This window comes from Ixodes scapularis, unplaced genomic scaffold, assembly GCF_016920785.2.
Source record: "Ixodes scapularis isolate PalLabHiFi unplaced genomic scaffold, ASM1692078v2 PGA_scaffold0__279_contigs__length_252992795, whole genome shotgun sequence".
Classification (NCBI taxonomy): Eukaryota; Metazoa; Arthropoda; class Arachnida; order Ixodida; family Ixodidae; genus Ixodes; species Ixodes scapularis.
The window spans coordinates 15,174,924-15,192,063 of NW_024609835.1; the positions used below are offsets into that span (position 1 = coordinate 15,174,924).

The 17,140-nt window shown below is 44.7% G+C and overlaps 1 pseudogene; it reads right to left on the reverse strand.

The window, feature by feature from the left end:
• Window positions 1–996: 996 nt before the first annotated feature.
• On the reverse strand, window positions 997–1,554 carry LOC121836429 (annotated as a pseudogene).
• Window positions 1,555–17,140: the final 15,586 nt, after the last annotated feature.

The following is a 17,140-nucleotide window of genomic DNA, read 5'->3' on the forward strand; positions in this document are numbered from 1 at the left end:
CGCTGCATTTTTTAAATGTTCCTCCGTCGAGCTGGAGTCGGAAATACGGCAACTGCAAACAGTTATCGGTGCATTTGATCGCACATCATGTTTGAGTTTCTGGCATGCAGCGGCATTGTACGAGGACACTTGCGGCGAATGCCCTTCTCCACACCTGGCGCGAGGTGCATTGAAAATTTTCTCTTCCAGTTTCTAATGCTGATGCTGAGCGCGTGTTCTCTTGTATGATTTTGACAAAAACAGAGACCCGCAACAAAATGAAGCTGAACCTACTCATGGCGATCCTACGAGTCAAGTTTGGTCTACAGCTTCAGGGAAAAACAACTTCGACATTTAACGTCCCAACTGAGTTGTTGACTAGAATGTGTCAAAATTACTCTGGCAAGAACACTATCTATTCTAGATAAACTATGTACAGGCCCACTGAACATTTAATAATTTATTTATTTGCGACACACCTGTGACAAAGCAAAGGTGCCAAAATTTTTGTTGTATTTATTCTGTATCCTGAGTTGATTCAAAATGCTATCCCTGATTGTTCGAATTTACTAATAAAAACAGTATTCATAATATCGCTTGTGTTCAATTTGGCTACAAATATGGCGCTAAGATTAAATGGTATGGCTACTTTTGGCTACTTTCCAAGTATGCCCAACGGCAACCCTGACAGTGGCCATTGCAATCACTTGGCACACATCACGACGGCCACAATTTTCTGTGATTTTACACCATGTCAGGACCGTGCAGGCAGTACTCGGCTGCCTTTAAAAGAAAAGTTATTTCTGCTGCCGAAATCATCGGCAACTGTGCTGCGGAGCGGCAGTTCGGCGTGAACGAGCGGAGCATTCGCGGTTGGCGGAACCAGTTGTTGTTGTTAGAACATTCTTTATTGCCCTGTTATATATAATATATGATATATATATATATATACCATACACACATATAATGCACCATTGTCGTCTGCATCGGTGCGGGCCTAAGGATCTGCCGTTGCCATCATGGCGGTCTGGGTGGGTGTTGGTCCCAGCGCCTTCGGCTGCTGCAAAGTCGTCCACCGGGGCCGTCGTTGTCACAGACGAACTCCGCCAGCTTTGTCCACAGCAGGGAGAGGATCGTCTTGTCACGACTGGTGGGCAGAATCCAATCGACATACGTCGCCGGACGGATCTCGTCTGGGAGTTCCTCCAGTTTCGTTTTCCGAAGGCTAGCGTGGCGCTCGCACTCTCAGACAACATGGGCAGCCGTCGCGGTCCTCCGGCACCGGCGACACACCCTCTCGTCGGGATCGTCGCCAAAGAACTTATGGCGCAGCGCCGGGGATAAGACAGTGTCGGTCGCGAGGCGGCAGACGGGGGTCCGAGTGCTCCTCGGTAAGTCATTCGGCATCGGAGGAACGGGACGCAACTGCTCGTCCGAACGTTCCTCCTGCTCCTCACGAAGGTGCCGTAGGGTTCTCCGCCTTCACTGTTTAGCACTTTCCTTGACGACAGACGGGTCGGCCGGGCTGGCTGCCTCGCCGGCTGAGTTGTGGAATGCGTTCGGCGCAGATGCCATCTGGCGAACTGCTGCTCGAGCCTCGCTGTGGGCCCACTCATTGCCGTCAATGCCCGCATGCGCGGGCACCCAGGAAATAGTAGCTTCGATGTTGAGCTTGTTTCGAAGTTCTAGGAAGGCGGCGAGCAACTCGCCAACTATTCCCGTGTACGTTGAGGGGCTCCCGCTCGCTTGTCTGCAAGTTTCGTAAGCGCGGGTCGAGTTGGTGAACAGTAGGAGCCTGTGTGGGATGTCTGTTGGTGTAAAAGTTTGAAGAACCCACTGAGATGCTCGGAGAAGTGCCATAAGTTCCGCTTGCGTAGTGTCGACGTCTTCAGTGGTTGAAAGCGCAGCCGCGTTCGAAATGCCATGGGTGGTGTCGACCCACGCGACCGCCTGGACGTGCTTGGGGTTAAGGAAGCCCTTTTTGCATGCAGCGGCCAGAGAAAAAGTTTCCGGGGACCGAAAAATGGAGAGTTTCCCGAAGTGGAACGAGAACTGACGGACTTTGTTCGGGAGCAACGAGCTGCACATCTCGCGGTGAACATCGAGCTGCTGCAAGCAAAGGCAAGGGAGATCGCTCGAGACAAAGGCATTCATCGGGCGGACTTCAAGGCAAGCAAGCATTGGGTGTCTCGCTTCATGCGCCGCGCTGGGTTCTCCCTACGTCGGCGTACGTCGATCTCGCAGAAGCTGCCAGAAAGCTACGAAGAGCTGTTTGTGGCTTTTCAGAAGCACGTGATTTCTTTGCGAAAGGCTGGGCCAGATTGGCAACACTGACCAGACGCCAGTGTACCTCGATATGCCCTCGGCTCTAACGGTGCATCAAAAAGGCTCCAGGCAAGTTACCGTGCGATCAACTGGGAACGAGGAAACGCGGGTAACTGTAATGTCCTGCACGGCAGACGGTCGCACGCTGCCACCCTGCGTGATGTTCAAACGAAAGACGCTGCCGAAGGGGGAGAAGTTCCCAAAAAATGTTGTCATCCGCTGCCTGGACAAGGGGTGGATGGACGAATCGCTAGTGCTGGACTCGATAAAGTCCGTGTGGTGTCGACGGCCCGGAGCACTGCTGGGGTTCCCATCGATGCTTGTGCTCGACGCGTTTTGGTGTCATCTGGCGGACTCCGTGAAGCGACTGCCGCAAGACTCCCGCACCGAGCTCGTCGTCATCCCGGGAGGGATGACATCCCAGCTGCAGCCACTTGAAGTGTGCATTAATAAGCCGTTTAAGGACCACATCAGGCGCCCGTACATGGAGTGGATGAGGTTCGGAGAGCTGGAAGTGACCCCTGCCGGACGGCTGAAACGGGCCTGCATTCCCGAGGCGCTGGTTTGTCGTGCCTTTAAAAAGTGCTCCATTTCAAACGCGCTTGATGGCACGGAGGATGAGGTGCTGTGGGAGTACATTTCCGACAAGGGAACTTCGGAAGAGAGTGCGTCAGACGAGGACGACGAATAAGGTGTAATGTAAATAAATGCATTTGTCTGTTTCTCTTAAACTATATTCGCGTGAAAACGTTTTTTCTCGCGTTTTCTATCCCCGAATTACACCTCGGACTATATGCGGGTCTGAACTATACGCGGGTTTTTACGGTACAGCCATCTGGCACGACAAAAAAGACAAAGTAAACAGCGGGCGGTATGTCATTCAAATACTGCAACTTGCAGGTTAGTGCAAAATTTGGTATATATTGCACTGATCAACTTTGTCAACCGTAACTGCGCTCTTTTTGTTAAGTTCCATTGTGTTGCCAAGCGTGTCTCTTGTGCACGATTGGGCCTAACCTTCACCTTCCTCGTTGTGCACTCAGTAAACGACATGCCGACTCATATTATCGTGCCACCAGACTGGCGGCACCACTGATGTCTATTGTAGTAAGCTGGATCGCGGGTCGAGAGCGTTCCGGTGTCGCTACCGGCGGCCATTGCTTAACACGATACACGCAGCTCTATGGAAGTAAAACAGAAAAGTATGGACGCTGAAGTTTGGACGCTGTCCTTGAACGCGATTATTTTACGATGTTTTGAGACTGTCATTTCAGGTATTTTGCAATCAGATCGAAGTCTATGAAGCTATCGAAAGCCGATTAAAAAATTCAAATGTACCAGCGTTCACGGTTGTGTCGAGTTCGTAAGATAAACGACACGCTTCGAGTTTTAGTTCTCAACAGAAGCCTTCCGTGTTTGAAGCTAAATATTGCGAAAAAATCACTCGGCACAGCGTTTGAAAAGATGCCAGGTTTTATTCTTCCTCCAAGAGGTAACGAAATCACAACAGTAATCGCTGTTGCTTTTTTTAACATACAAATACATGAACTTAGGAAGCACCATCAAACTACTCTCTAAAAAAATATTTAAAAAAAATTATTTTTAGACGGTGGAAAAGAATTGCTTTCAAAGCTTTTCAGCTTATTATCGCCGTTCTGTAGTGCAGAAATTACGCGTAAAAATGTCTTCAAACGAGTCGTCTGATAAAACAACTGACTTTCAAACCACGAATGACTACGTTGAGTCTCGGCAACCCTCGTCTCATCCAACCGCAGCAGAGCTTCTGCTCAACGGAGTCGTAACCCTCAACCCTTGACAATAACTATTTATTTATAAAAGCTGAATGTCATGCTGGTTCTAATATCTAAACACATAATTTAATGCCTTTCGCGGAAAATACAATAAAAGTTTCATTGCCGAGAACAACCTAATAATAAAGAAAACAGCATTTTTTCGTGTTTTTCTCGTAGACTTCCATACATTTGCTGGTATCAAGCAATCGCTGCCGGTGGTGCCACTCGACCCTAGCAAGGCAGGCCTCAATCCGCGATCCTGCCTACCACAACAGAGATCAGTGGGCAGCACACCTGATAGTAGTATGCAGCAGTTAAGCAATGTCCCATATTGGTTAATAGTTGTGTTCTTCGCTCCACGCAAACAAGCACAACAGGGCCCGTTTTCGTGGTTTATTTGAGAAAGTAGGTATCTCGTCTACGTGGTTAACAATTAAGCGAATTTTGTTTGTAGTGCTATTGATTGATGCATACAGTGCTACTAGATCATACTGCAAGTTTACCGTAAAGGGACGCACAAACATACATTAGGAACTAATAACAACACGCCCGTTTTTCTGCCTGGCCGAGCTAATTAAGACATGTAGCATTGGTTCACGTATGCACTGTTTTACAGCTACAAAAGAAGAAATGGAACTGAAAATGCTCTCCAAGAGGACGCCGATTCCTCGAATAAATGCATCGGACGTTGAGGAGACCGATTTGGAAGAAGCTGCTGCCGCAAAGACCGCAAAACAGGTTCCTTCTATTTATTGCAGTTTTGCGATTGTTACAAACCAGCTTTTTTGGCTGATAGTACTTGTGGAATCGGCCTTAGGCCAGTGTTTCTCTGGTGTTTGCCATTGCAACCACTTTTCTGTTTGTTACAGGAGCTCAAGAAAAATTTACAAAGCAGCTTCAAAGAAGCATCAATTTCAGGCCGTGCTTGAACGGTACACTGCAGACATGCTGAATGCTAATGCTGCAGCCATGGCCAAACCATCACCTCAAAGGTAATAAAAGTATGCTTCTACTTTACTTGCATCAATTGTTTGTATAAAATTCTGCAGGCTGCTGTTCAAGACCGCCTGTGCACCATGCCTCGTGAAGCCCTAGCTACCACTCTACCACCCCGCCTCACATCAGCACCTGCCCATCTCACATCAGCACTTCATATTGGCAAAGTATTCTTGACCTTTTTTTTTCACCTGCATTGATAATTTAGTAGCTTCATAACCTTTTCTTTTCTGGAATGCCGGCTGGTCGATAGGGCTTAAGTTTTGATCACAATATAAAGAGCTATGCCCATCGACTGCTTCAAGATTTGTGTATTTATCAAGGTGGTGCAGTTCCATGTGGTGGCTAATAGTAAATTACGGAAAATGACTACCAAACTTGGGCTAATTCATTCTGCACAATAGCATAACATTTCATGGCTAGTTATATGGTAATTACTAGAGTGTTCATTGAAAAATATTCATAACTATAGGCAGCATGGGGAAAAAAATAGGTACACTAATTTTATTTTTAAGGGCTTGTGCGAGGTCTTATTATTCAATGGCTTAGGCAAAGCATCTATCAAAACTTGTTTTATCTGCAGGCATCCAAAAAACGAAGGCATGAGGTGGAGAGTACCTCTGACTCTGACAAGAGCTTAGTACCATCAGGGGAGCTCCACAAAACGCTAAAGGAAGCACAGTACTGGAGGCGGCAATGCAAACTGGAGCAAGAGCACTCAGTTTCACTTAGAGCTAATCCGCTTTCTTGAAAGCAAGGTTGAAAAGCAGCTGGGCAACTGTAAGTTAGGTGATTTCTATGTTGTGTGTATAAATGAGATAATAGCTGACTGACCTATTTGTTCTTTCTTTTAGTGCAGAAGCTGGTTCAAGAGCTTCCAAGCATGAATAGTAAGCACATCGCGTATGAGCGATTCATTTTTGTGCGTTATGCACCTTACAAATTGGCTTTTTGGTAGCTTTATAAGTATGTACCTATCAACGGTATCATTTGTCCATCATTACAGTGAGCATGTGTCCTCGCTTGTTTGCATGGGGGTACATGTATGCAAGAAAATGCAGTGATAATTACAGGATTAATGGCAGTGTCTTTTCCCTGGGTGCACACAGAAGGCTGGAACGTACCTTCTTGTGAAGGCACGACTCAACAGCACTACCAAGCTTTCAATATTGCAGATGTACACCTATTTTGTGCGATCTTCTTGGTTTGACAGAACAGGTGTGGTGGATCATCGAGCACGCAGTGCTTCATGATCCATCTGTCAGAGTGGGAATCAGCCTGAATTGGCCCTCTGGCCAATCCGGGCTGGTGTGCTGGAGTTGTGTGAAGGAAGAGGCCCCCTCCGGCGTTGTCGAAGTGTGAGCCCGGCCGTAGAGAGGTTTGTCGGTCAGATCGGGCTCTCCACTTTGGAACTTTTCATGCTAATCATACACCTGTCCAAGCAACACACAGGTGTCTTCATACCGCTTCAGAGGGTTGCTCTTCTATACCCGTTTTCACCTCAAGAACCACAGTAAAAAAAGTCCGGCTTCTCGCGGAGCATTACTGATTTCCCCTTTTATGTAGAGAATTAAGATATACGTAGGTGAATTGTAGATTAGATATATGTTGTCTTAGCAAGACGTTCACGTTCAAAACACCAAAAGCCTCGCGTTTTCCTCAGATAACCGAGTCTCGTTAAGAACTACTTCACGCCGCGCATGAACAATGCGCAAAACTTACTTTTTTCTTGGCAAAACAGGTATAGACGGCATACTCCGCCAAGCCGCCAGGCCGGCATGCACTCGAGTATCGGGTCAAAACATTGCAGTGGAGCCATCTACTAACGGATGTTTTGGGGGTAAATGCGGTTGCTTTTTGCTCTGTTAATTATTGGTGAAAAACTGCAGAATCTTTTAGTGCATTGTATTAAAATTGTTTTAGAGATTATTTGCTTGTGCTTTTTTTTCATGATATTTTCTCTTTCAGTGTGCTTGTGTTGTGCTGCATTAGTACTATGTAGCCCAGAAAAAACATACTGAAGGGTTTAATCAAAGTAAGCTCGCTTCTGGAAAGTGCTTTCAGAGTACAATGCCGTATGGGCTGCAGCTGACTGTAATTGTAAGCATAACAGTTTTTTGAAGTAACTATTCATAAAACCCCCCTCGTCATTCGCTGTCCATTTTCTTGATGCCAATGCCAATCATGAGCAGCTTCCAATCACCGCTGGAACTTTTCGTTGTGGTTTTCCATTAGGCCTTTTTTCACCTATACAGTACACCTGTGTAGCATTTTGACATTCTCTTTTCCAAAGTTGCAGAGCCTGGTGCAGTTGTTGTGGCAGCATTAGACGTCCAGCTCCCAGCCGCACCAATCGAAGCCCCAGAAACCGAGCCCCCCAGCTGCACCAGATGCCCAGCCTCCCATGGATGAAGTGCCGAACTTCCCACAGACTGCTGATGGACGCGTAAGTACAGTTCTCAAAGGGTTGCGTAACTTTTTTCAATGTTAAGTGACCTAAACAAGATTTACATATATGGTTTATTGTAATTTTTTGCGACGTTTGAAAGTACGGCAAACAAAAATGGTGCATGCCTTTGTTTAGATTGTTGATATATGTCTTTTTCCCAGTTTCACCTCTGCAACAACACATTCATCGACGCAGAGAACGCGTCAAAAATATTTAAAAATAAAAAGGGAACAATTGTTGTGCGGGAAGCCGCCCAAGCCATTTGGGGTACAGAAACACTGGCTCAGCGAAGGGTGTGCGGGAGGTTGCTGGCAGGGGACCTCAACGCTAAGCAGCTCGCACCGGCCAAGGTTCAGGTAGTCTCTGGTCAGTATTTTATGCATAACTTTTAAAAGCAGATAGCATTACAGTTGCTCTCATGTTTTTTATTCTCAGCATGCCTGGACCATTGGGGCTACGTAAAAAAAAAGGACACAACAATCGCTGCTGCGAACCTGACAAGGGCCCTCAGTGACAAGATCATGTGAAGCGGAAGCTACGCTTGCAGAAGGAAGGACATCATCAATGTATATGTCAAATAGATGTCAAATAAAGGTAAAGTTTCTCATGGTGAACTTTGGCTGCTGTTCCAGCTGGAAACGATACGTGTTCCAGGAGGAAATAAAAACATTCCCGGTGGGAAATTATGCATGTTCCAGGCGGAAATAAGAACATTCCCGGTTGGAAATTATGCATTTTCCAGGTGGAAATAAAAACATTTCTGGCTGGAAATTATGCATTTTCCTGGAGGAAAAAAAAACATTTCCACCTGGAAATGCTGCATGTTATAGGAGGAAAAATCTAATTTCCAGCAAGAAATTTGTCTATTTCTGGGTGGAAAGAGCCTGGAATTTGGCTGGTAAAATAGATTTCCAGCTCCAGCCGTAGTCCATTTCCAGTTCCATAACACAGCCTGGACTGGAAGCATTTCTACCTGGGCTGAAAAACAGGGATCCCCTTGAAACTCCCACATAGCACATTAATCAGCAACAATATTCTCTTAGCCAGGTACGCCTACCATTTATCACTGAAAAAGCGACTTCATAAAAAAAGTTGCGCTCGTTCTTGTAGCTTCCCCTTCGCTCAGACTTACAACGAAATGGATTATAGGTCTGCCACCAAGACACGCTGTAATGAGAATCTGCATGACCAGTCTTGAACAATTAGCAATTGGTGCAATTTACTGGCAATCATGCCATTATCCTTGCACTGTGCAGATTTTGATATGCAATTGTCAAAGTTTGATTGTTGTCATATAGAAGACCGACTTCAAGCTCCAAGAGGCAAGCTAGCGAGCTGGTAGCAGCAATGGCTTTGTCAGCCTTACCTTGAGCTATTAGAGTGAACAGAAGTAAGTGCGAACACCGAATAGTAGTTTTCGAATCGAATACCGAATTGAATCAAGAAAAAAAAGCCGAATATCAAATCGAATATCGAATAGTGATTTTATTTGTAGGAATTTTTCAAAGTGTGCTGCGAATAAAATTATTATATGTGCACAGTATGCACCTGCTGCAGAATATGCATCTTGTGCAGAACAAACGCTAAAATGTAAAAAAATTCTGATGAAAAAAAAAATAAAAGCAGTTGCTGTTGGATGTTGGGCACTAAAGATCCAATTTTATGGCACAAATATCTATTTTCCTTAAACGTCACAAAAAAACCATAGTTACAGCCACGCATGCCTTTTTTAAGCCGAACCTAACACCGCGACTTTTTTGTTTGAAAGTTTGCTTATCTCAGAAAAGGGGCATTTTGCGATATTTGGTTTTCACTTTAAGGAAGAAAAAGGGCATTCGGAATTTTAATTCACGTAAATAAACAGATAGGTGTTAAATCTTAGTAAACAGGCTTAAAGAATATAATCTGAAGTAAGAAAAAGAAAAGCATGGTTAGGTGGCGCAAGACACTGTCCAATTGCCGCCATGCATCCATTTTTCCGTCTATCTATCCTGTTTTAGAGGGCCTTGATTTAAAAGAGGGAGCAAGCGAAACTGAAACCACGGAGATGACTCCAGTGCAGATTGGTCGTAAGTGCGCATGTGTTGTGTTGTCGCGAGGAAAAAGGCGAGCAAACAGAAGGGCGACGACGCCTGCTCTCCCTGCCCTGCCTGCCTGATCCCGATCGACACTTTTGTTTTTTCGTCACCTCACAGTTCGTAATTCAAACGCGGCTATCGAACGGTTGGAAACCCTCTCAAATCTAGGCAAACTATTTTCCCGTTTCGTTTCGTTCCGAATCAGAATTTGCGGCTTGAGGTTCCAAAAGAACGACGACGATAACTCGGCTGGTTTTATCGGCGTGTTCAACGTGGATTTCTTTCTGTGATCGTGCAGTCGCCGATTTCTGTGAGTGCGGCCAAGTGTGTTTTACATCGGTGCTTCAATTTGAAACGAGGGGCTTTACTCGTGAAAAGAATTAGGCATGAAGCGGGATTTTGGCCTCCCAACAATTCCTCTCTGGAAGCGGCGCTAACGGGATGTTTCAATTGTGATTCAAGGGTAGGTTGTATCACGATCGTGAGTAAATCTGCGTGCTATAAAGTTTGTGGCGTTCGTTACTTTTCTTTTTTCTAACCTGTGCGTTAGATTTTTGTGGAATGGTAGGACCAAGAGCTGTTTTTCGTATGGTTTGTCTAACATCATGGCGCTTACATCGGGGAGAAAAATGGCTTTTTTCGTCAGCTCCGCGCCAACCGCGCGTCTTTGGCCGAATGTATTGAATATTCGAGTGACCGAATACTAGAGATTCGATTCGCGAATCGAATTATTCGGGAACTTTCTATTCGATTCGAATTCGTATATTCGAGTATTCGCACACCCCTAAACACAAGCATTGCTGCTTTTGCTGCATCCTTATTAAATGACACATACTGCGACTGCTTCCAGCAGGTCTGTGACATTGTTTGCATCCATGTGTACTGTACATGTTTGGAGGCATTGACAATGGTGATTCACTGCCTAGTACCACAATGCAAATCTCGTAAAAGAAAGCCAGTTTCAGATTTCATCACTACCCACAGTCCTCACATTTAACAAATACACTGACAATTGGAAAAATAATGAAAGCCGTTTACAACTCCCTGTAACGCCGAATTAGAGCGCAGCTCTTCAGGAGGAGGAGGGAAGGGTACTGAGGTTCACGTGTTATCGGGGGGGGGGGGAGGGGTGGTCACGTGACCTTGCAGGGGTCACATGACCCCCTCGTCAAGGTCACGTGACCGGGGGGTGTCACGTGACCTCGGGGGGTCACCTGACCTCACGAGAAATTTTTCCACCAGATTTCGCGGGGAAATTTTTCCGCTAGAATTAGCGGGAAATTTTGCCGCTAGATTTAGCGGGGAAGTTTTTCGGCTAGATTTAGCGGGGAAGTTTTTCGGCTAGATTTAGCGGGGAAATTCTTTCGCTAGATTTAGCGGGGAAATGTTTCCGCCAGATTTAGCGGGGAAATTTTTTCGCTAGATTTAGCGGGGACGTTTTCGCGCTAGATTTAGCGGGGAAATTTTTTTGCTAGATTTAGCGGGGAAATTTTTCCGCTAGGTTTAGCGGGTAAATTTTTCCGCTAGAGTTAGCGGGGAAAATTTTCCGCTAAATTTAGAGGGGAAATTTTTCCGCTAGGTTTAGCGGGAACGTTTTTCCGCTAGATTTAGCGGGAAAATTTTTTTGCTAGATTTAGCGGAGAAATTTTTCCGCTAAATTTAGCGGGAAATTTTTCCACTAGATTTAGTGGGGAAATTTTTCCGCTAGATGTAGCGGGGAAATCTTTCCGCTAGATTTAGCGGGGAAATTTTTCAGCTAGATTTAGCGGGGAAATTATTCCGCTAGATGTAGCGGGGTAATTTTTCCGGTAGATTTAGCGGGGAAATTATTCCGCTAGATTTAGCGGGGAAATGTTTTTGCTAGATTTAGCGGGGAAATTTTTCCGCTAGATTTAGCGGGGAACTTTTTCCGCTAGATTTAGCGGGGAAATTTTTCGGTAGATTTAGCGGGGAAATTATTCCGCTAGATTTTGTGTGGAAATTTTTCCGCTAGAATTAACGGGGAAATTTTTCCGCTAGATTTAGCGGGGAAATGTTTCCGCTAGATTTAGCGGGGAAATTTTTCCTCTAGAATTAACGGGGAAATTTTTCCGCTAGATTTAGCGGGGAAATTTTTCCGCTAGATTTAGCGGGGACGTTTTTCCGCTAGATTTAGCGGGGAAATTTTTCCGCTAGATTTAGCGGGGAAATGTTTTTGCTAGATTTAGCGGGGAAATTTTTCCACTAGATTTAGCGGGGAACTTTTTCCGCTAGATTTAGCGGGGAAATTTTTCCGGTAGATTTAGCGGGGAAATTATTCCGCTAGATTTAGTGGGGAAATTTTTCCGCTAGAATTAACGGGGAAATGTTTCCGCTAGATTTGGCGGGGTAATTATTCCGCTAGATGTAGCGGGGAAATTTTTCCGCTAGATTTAGCGGGGAAATTTTTCAGCTAGATTTAGCGGGGAAATCTTTCCGCTAGATTTAGCGGGGACGTTTTTCCGCTAGATTTAGCGGGGAAATTTTTTCACTAGATTTAGCAGGGAAATTTTTCCGCTAAATTTAGCGGGAAATTTTTCCGCTAGATTTAGCGGGGAAATTTACCCATAATGCACCGCGCGGTTACGCCGACGGCGACGCCACTCAAGTTGGAAACGGGCGCCTAAGAGCTACGCTCTAATATTGGGAAACCACTGTCTATCCAGTGTACAAGATACTGGGTAAGAACAAGCCTGGCAAGTTTCTGTTCTTTCAGTGAACGTCTGCCACTTTTTCTTTTCTGGTTAGGTTACAAGTACTAGAAATCATAGAGGTAATTCAGTAGGTGAACCTACTTGAGAGTCCACACAAAATATGTCGGGATATTTTGTCTGGAAAGGCAATCACACGAAAGCTCCAGGTGTTCTGATGGCAACGAGAACATTTGTAGGCATAAATACAGCTTCCTCTTGAGCTACTTATGGGCTAGTTCGGGCACTCGCATGCACACCGTAATATTCCGACTCGGCACCCACCAACCTGTTGCCTGAAATTCCCTAAAAGTAGGCGATGGCACAGTGTCTAAATGCAGAAATAAAAAAAATAAAAGGAAAAACACTTTCTCCGGCACATATCCACCATGGTTCGGTGAGAGCTACAGAGAGTTCGAAACTCGTTTGTAGCATCATTTCACGGTGCTGAAAACAGTAGTGCCGCCTTCGTTTGTTGTACTGTATTTTGTTTTGTTTCATTTTTGACTGATGTTTACTAACCTTAAGTTACGCGACATTCCGGAAGAACGGGTGTTCGTACTTTTCGATTTGAGGTTGGAACCTTTCGGGAGAGACGGACTTTCTTTTGTTCATGAACAAGACATTGCAATCATGCCATTTGCCATGCAGGGAGATTTTTGGAAGGAAGCGTAACCAGGTTAAATCCTGTTGCCAACTGTTAAACACGGTACACCTGGGACATGGCATTCTCATTGGCTAGGCGCAAATAAAGTTGGTTAAAAACATTTAAACAGCTGTAATTTAATATTTTTATTGATTTCTTTAAGTGCCCATGAGGGCTTTACATAAAGAAACAATGAAGACAATTTTATTTATTTTTTCTTACATGTGTTTTTTTTTTTTACATCTTGGAGACCTGGCATGCCGCTCAATGTTTTATAGAGATATGATGCCTTTTCCCGGGCCTGTAAATAAACTGGCAATATAAAAACTAACTGTCTGAGGGATGTAGCAAGAGTAAAGTCACTCCCTCTCCAATGTCATGCTCCTACAATATGCTAGGCGAGGTGCTAAGAGGTCGCGCAAAAATTGTATCGTCTGCACCCGCGGGGCACCGCTGTCATCGCTCCCAGTATGATTTTTGTGCCAACTGTATAATTCATTTGTTCGACATGCAGGCGTCTGGTCGGGTTAAAACTTGGTTAGGTCATGCCCAAGTCAGGCATGGCATTTTTCTTAAAAATGGAGAAACTAATTATGAAACGAGTAGCCCTATTTTGTAGTGACTGATGGGGGGTTCCAGACAAGAGACCCTTCCAGCTGATAACGGACGAAATGCAATGATATTTTCACATCATGTTCATTTTGAAAGGTGATGCACTAAAAATATCAAGCTTTGGTTAGGTTTTGCAGGGATGTAGCTTATGAGGTTCTCATGATAAATTCAGAGCTGATGCCAAGGTATTTCTGTGTTTCCTAATTTGTATGCCAAACAGAGTGAGTGGTTCAACTGGGTGCTGCTTTTCTTTGTAGTGAAGTTAAAAAATTAGTTCTGAGAACGTTGACTTTCATCAACTGTTTTCGACACCATGATTCAATATGAAGCAAATCATACATAATTATTTGAATAAATGAGTTAATATTTTTGGCAGTTAATTTAGATTTACTAAAAGGGATATGGGCCGAGCATGTTTCTGTGTATTACACTCTCCTGATTTTAAGATTTTCTCTAAGAGCAAATGTTGTCTACTGTCACATTTTGCATTTCGCGTGAGAGGTACACCGAAATCTAATTTTTAACCAATGTTTTCATTTGTACTGAATTTAGTTTTTTCGATGAGAGAAGTGCAGAAATTCATTGAAAGCTTTTTTTAAGATACATGTTTGATCCCTTCTTTTAGGTCAATGGTGTCATCGTGAAGATGAAGCTTCAGTGGCAGGACATCTGCCCTTAAAGGGGCGGTGCAACAATTTGCGGACTTTGGCTAATTAATTGCGGGAATTGATCCCGGCCACATATAAAACGAAGGACCGAAAACTATTCTTTCCTGCTTGCCCTAGTTTTTATTAAAAAAATAAAAGAAATTGGTATCTCTGGCACCCCTCAACTCAACATTGAAGCGGCACCAGCTTCGCCTGTGACGTCATTCAGAGTGGCATTGGTTTCCGGTTGGGTGCTTCTGGCTTCCGTTTCTCCAGCGCTTGACGCTCTCCCGTCGATTCCCGACCAGCATGGCGGCATGGGCGAACGGCATGAGCGACGTCGAGCGCAAGATGCTTGCGTATAGCAAGTCAGTTGGACTTGTGCGGCGGGCAGTCGACACGGCGGGCAATCGAAGTCGAGGTCGAGACACCAGGAACAATAACGATACCACGATACTACGGACCACGACCAACGCACTCCGTCGAGCGAGGGAAAGACAAAACGTTTGGGTTGCTCGTGTAACCGCCGTAGGCGCCTCGGGCGTCGGCGGATGACGGCGACGGCAGGTTTGGTTGACTTGCGGTAGATGGCGCCACAAATCTTTCAGCGGTAATATTAGGCTTTTGAAGCGTTTCTGCATGCCTAAACAACAAGATTTTATAAACTTAACCTTAAATCAAGCTTACAATTGCCTAACACTCTCACTTACAAAAACCACTCTGAATGACGTCACACCATAGGTTCCATTTGCGGCCACCATGTGGCCGCTTGTTGTGAAAAAAAGTGTTTTTTATTTTGCGATTACGCAGCGAAATAGGTATTTTGGGGTATGATGGCACTTTTTCTCTTACTTATGCCGAAGTAAACAATATAAAAAATACAAGCTGCACATTCGTTCGGTGTTAAAATCATTGCACCGCCCCTTTAATGGCGGAAGAGGTCAGGAAAACAACCCCGGAAAGTTTGCAACATCAATGGAGTGCACCTTTGATGAGAGGTGCCACTGGATGATCATTGCCAAGCCACTCATCAGTCAGGTACTAAGGAAGCATCCAGTTCTGGGATATACTCAAGAGGTATGCAACTTTTCGCAATATGATTAAGGTTGAACCTTTTAAATAACAATAACAGGCCGGTTTTAGATAAAGCTCATATGTTAACCTTCTTGCAATTGAGTGCAGCTGGTGGCTGCTTACAGGTCCCTGCAATATTCTCTAAAGACAATGAGGATGTTTTTAAACACAAAACGTCCAAGAGCTTGAAGTCACTTTCTTGTACAAGCCAAGGCACGCTTAAAGAAACAATGAAGACGATTTAATTTAATTTTTTTTTAAATGGTGTTTTTATGCTTCTTGGGAACATAGCATACTGCCCAATTTTTTGTAGACATTTGTGATGTGTATTTCTGTGCCTACGAAAGAAGTAAAGAAACCGAAACTGAACAATCTCCATTCTTGTTTCTGGGCCTTTGAAAACGGAGGTGACATAGGGAGCGACGTTCAGGTGCGAATAGTCGGTATCGGTAGTATTTAGGAGATCGAGACTCTGGTTACCGCGGTGGGTTATAGCAGCGCAATGGCACGGTCGTTTCGTCAAATCGGTCAACATAGACGCAATGCCGCTCTCGCGAGCGAATTCAAGCTTCCGTTCAGTGACCCAACACAAATGGAACGGGAGTAAGAGTGCGGCGGCTTCCGCCATCACTCGAGGCAGACCGCCCAGCCGGCAACGAGGGGCCTGCATGCCGAGGTGCCCATAGTTACTCGTTGGCCGTTTCGCATCCAGCGTAGCAAAGAAAAAAGCAATTATACTGCTTTATTTACGGTTTAGTAATCATTTCCAGTCCGATTTATACTTTTCATTGTTATTCAAGCGGAAATTAGAACAGTATTTCTAAAAATCGCGAACCAAAACGTGACCGAAGGCACGTCTTTCGTTTCAACCAACCGCTGACGCGTCTCTTGTGACGTCGAGCTTCTTGGCCCCGCACCGGTCACGTGAGCTCCGCTTCTCCTGGCTTCTCCCGCAACTCTCGGGGCGTCGCCCCAGTCGATCCCGGTACGTTATTACCGCGACTGTATAATTGATTTGCGCGGCACACAAGCGCCGGTTTCGGCTGAAATTTGGGCAACGAGGCTTGAGACGTGACAGGAACCCAGTTCAATCACCAAAAGGATGTCCAAAATTGCCTTCATTGTCCCTTTAATTAATTGGAGTGATGCTTGCTGGCAGGAGAAGGCATGGTTACAGATGGCAGGGAGGAAAAATATCTGTGCTCGAATGACATTGAATTTTATTGATTTTATGTCAGTCATGTTTGTAGAGGTGTTGAATGAGGCGTGAGGTAAACCAGAACACTAATTTATAGTCTTGTGTGAATAGTGGATTTTGAGTTTGAAGCAAATTCGAAGCGAATAGTGGTTTTGGCCGAATATTTTCGATTCGAATATCGAAGTTTTTCCACGCCTTTCACTACCATTGCATAATGCTTAGACGAAAACCCACCTAAACTTGTGAAGGTTGTTCCACTTATTCATTCATAAGCTAAGTTTAATCCTCTATATTTATGAACTGTGACCTCAGAAAGTCTGGTGTCCTCCGATGGCAAGTAAACGACGGATTGGACATAAAATAAATCCTGTAGAGATGGCCAACTATACCCAATGGTGTTAATTTACAAATATTGCTATATAAAATATTCTTTCTTTAATCTCGAGTTAAAAAGAATGAATCATGCATGATGAATGCAGGTTGTAAGGGCATCTCTGCCTAACATAGTATACTCTTGCATAACAGTTTAATTTTAAAACTTTTACTGCAATGTAGATATACAAATTCACAGTTTTAATTTATTTGCACATACAGTCGGCACAGGTGCACCATCCCGCTTTGAATGTATGCTTTAC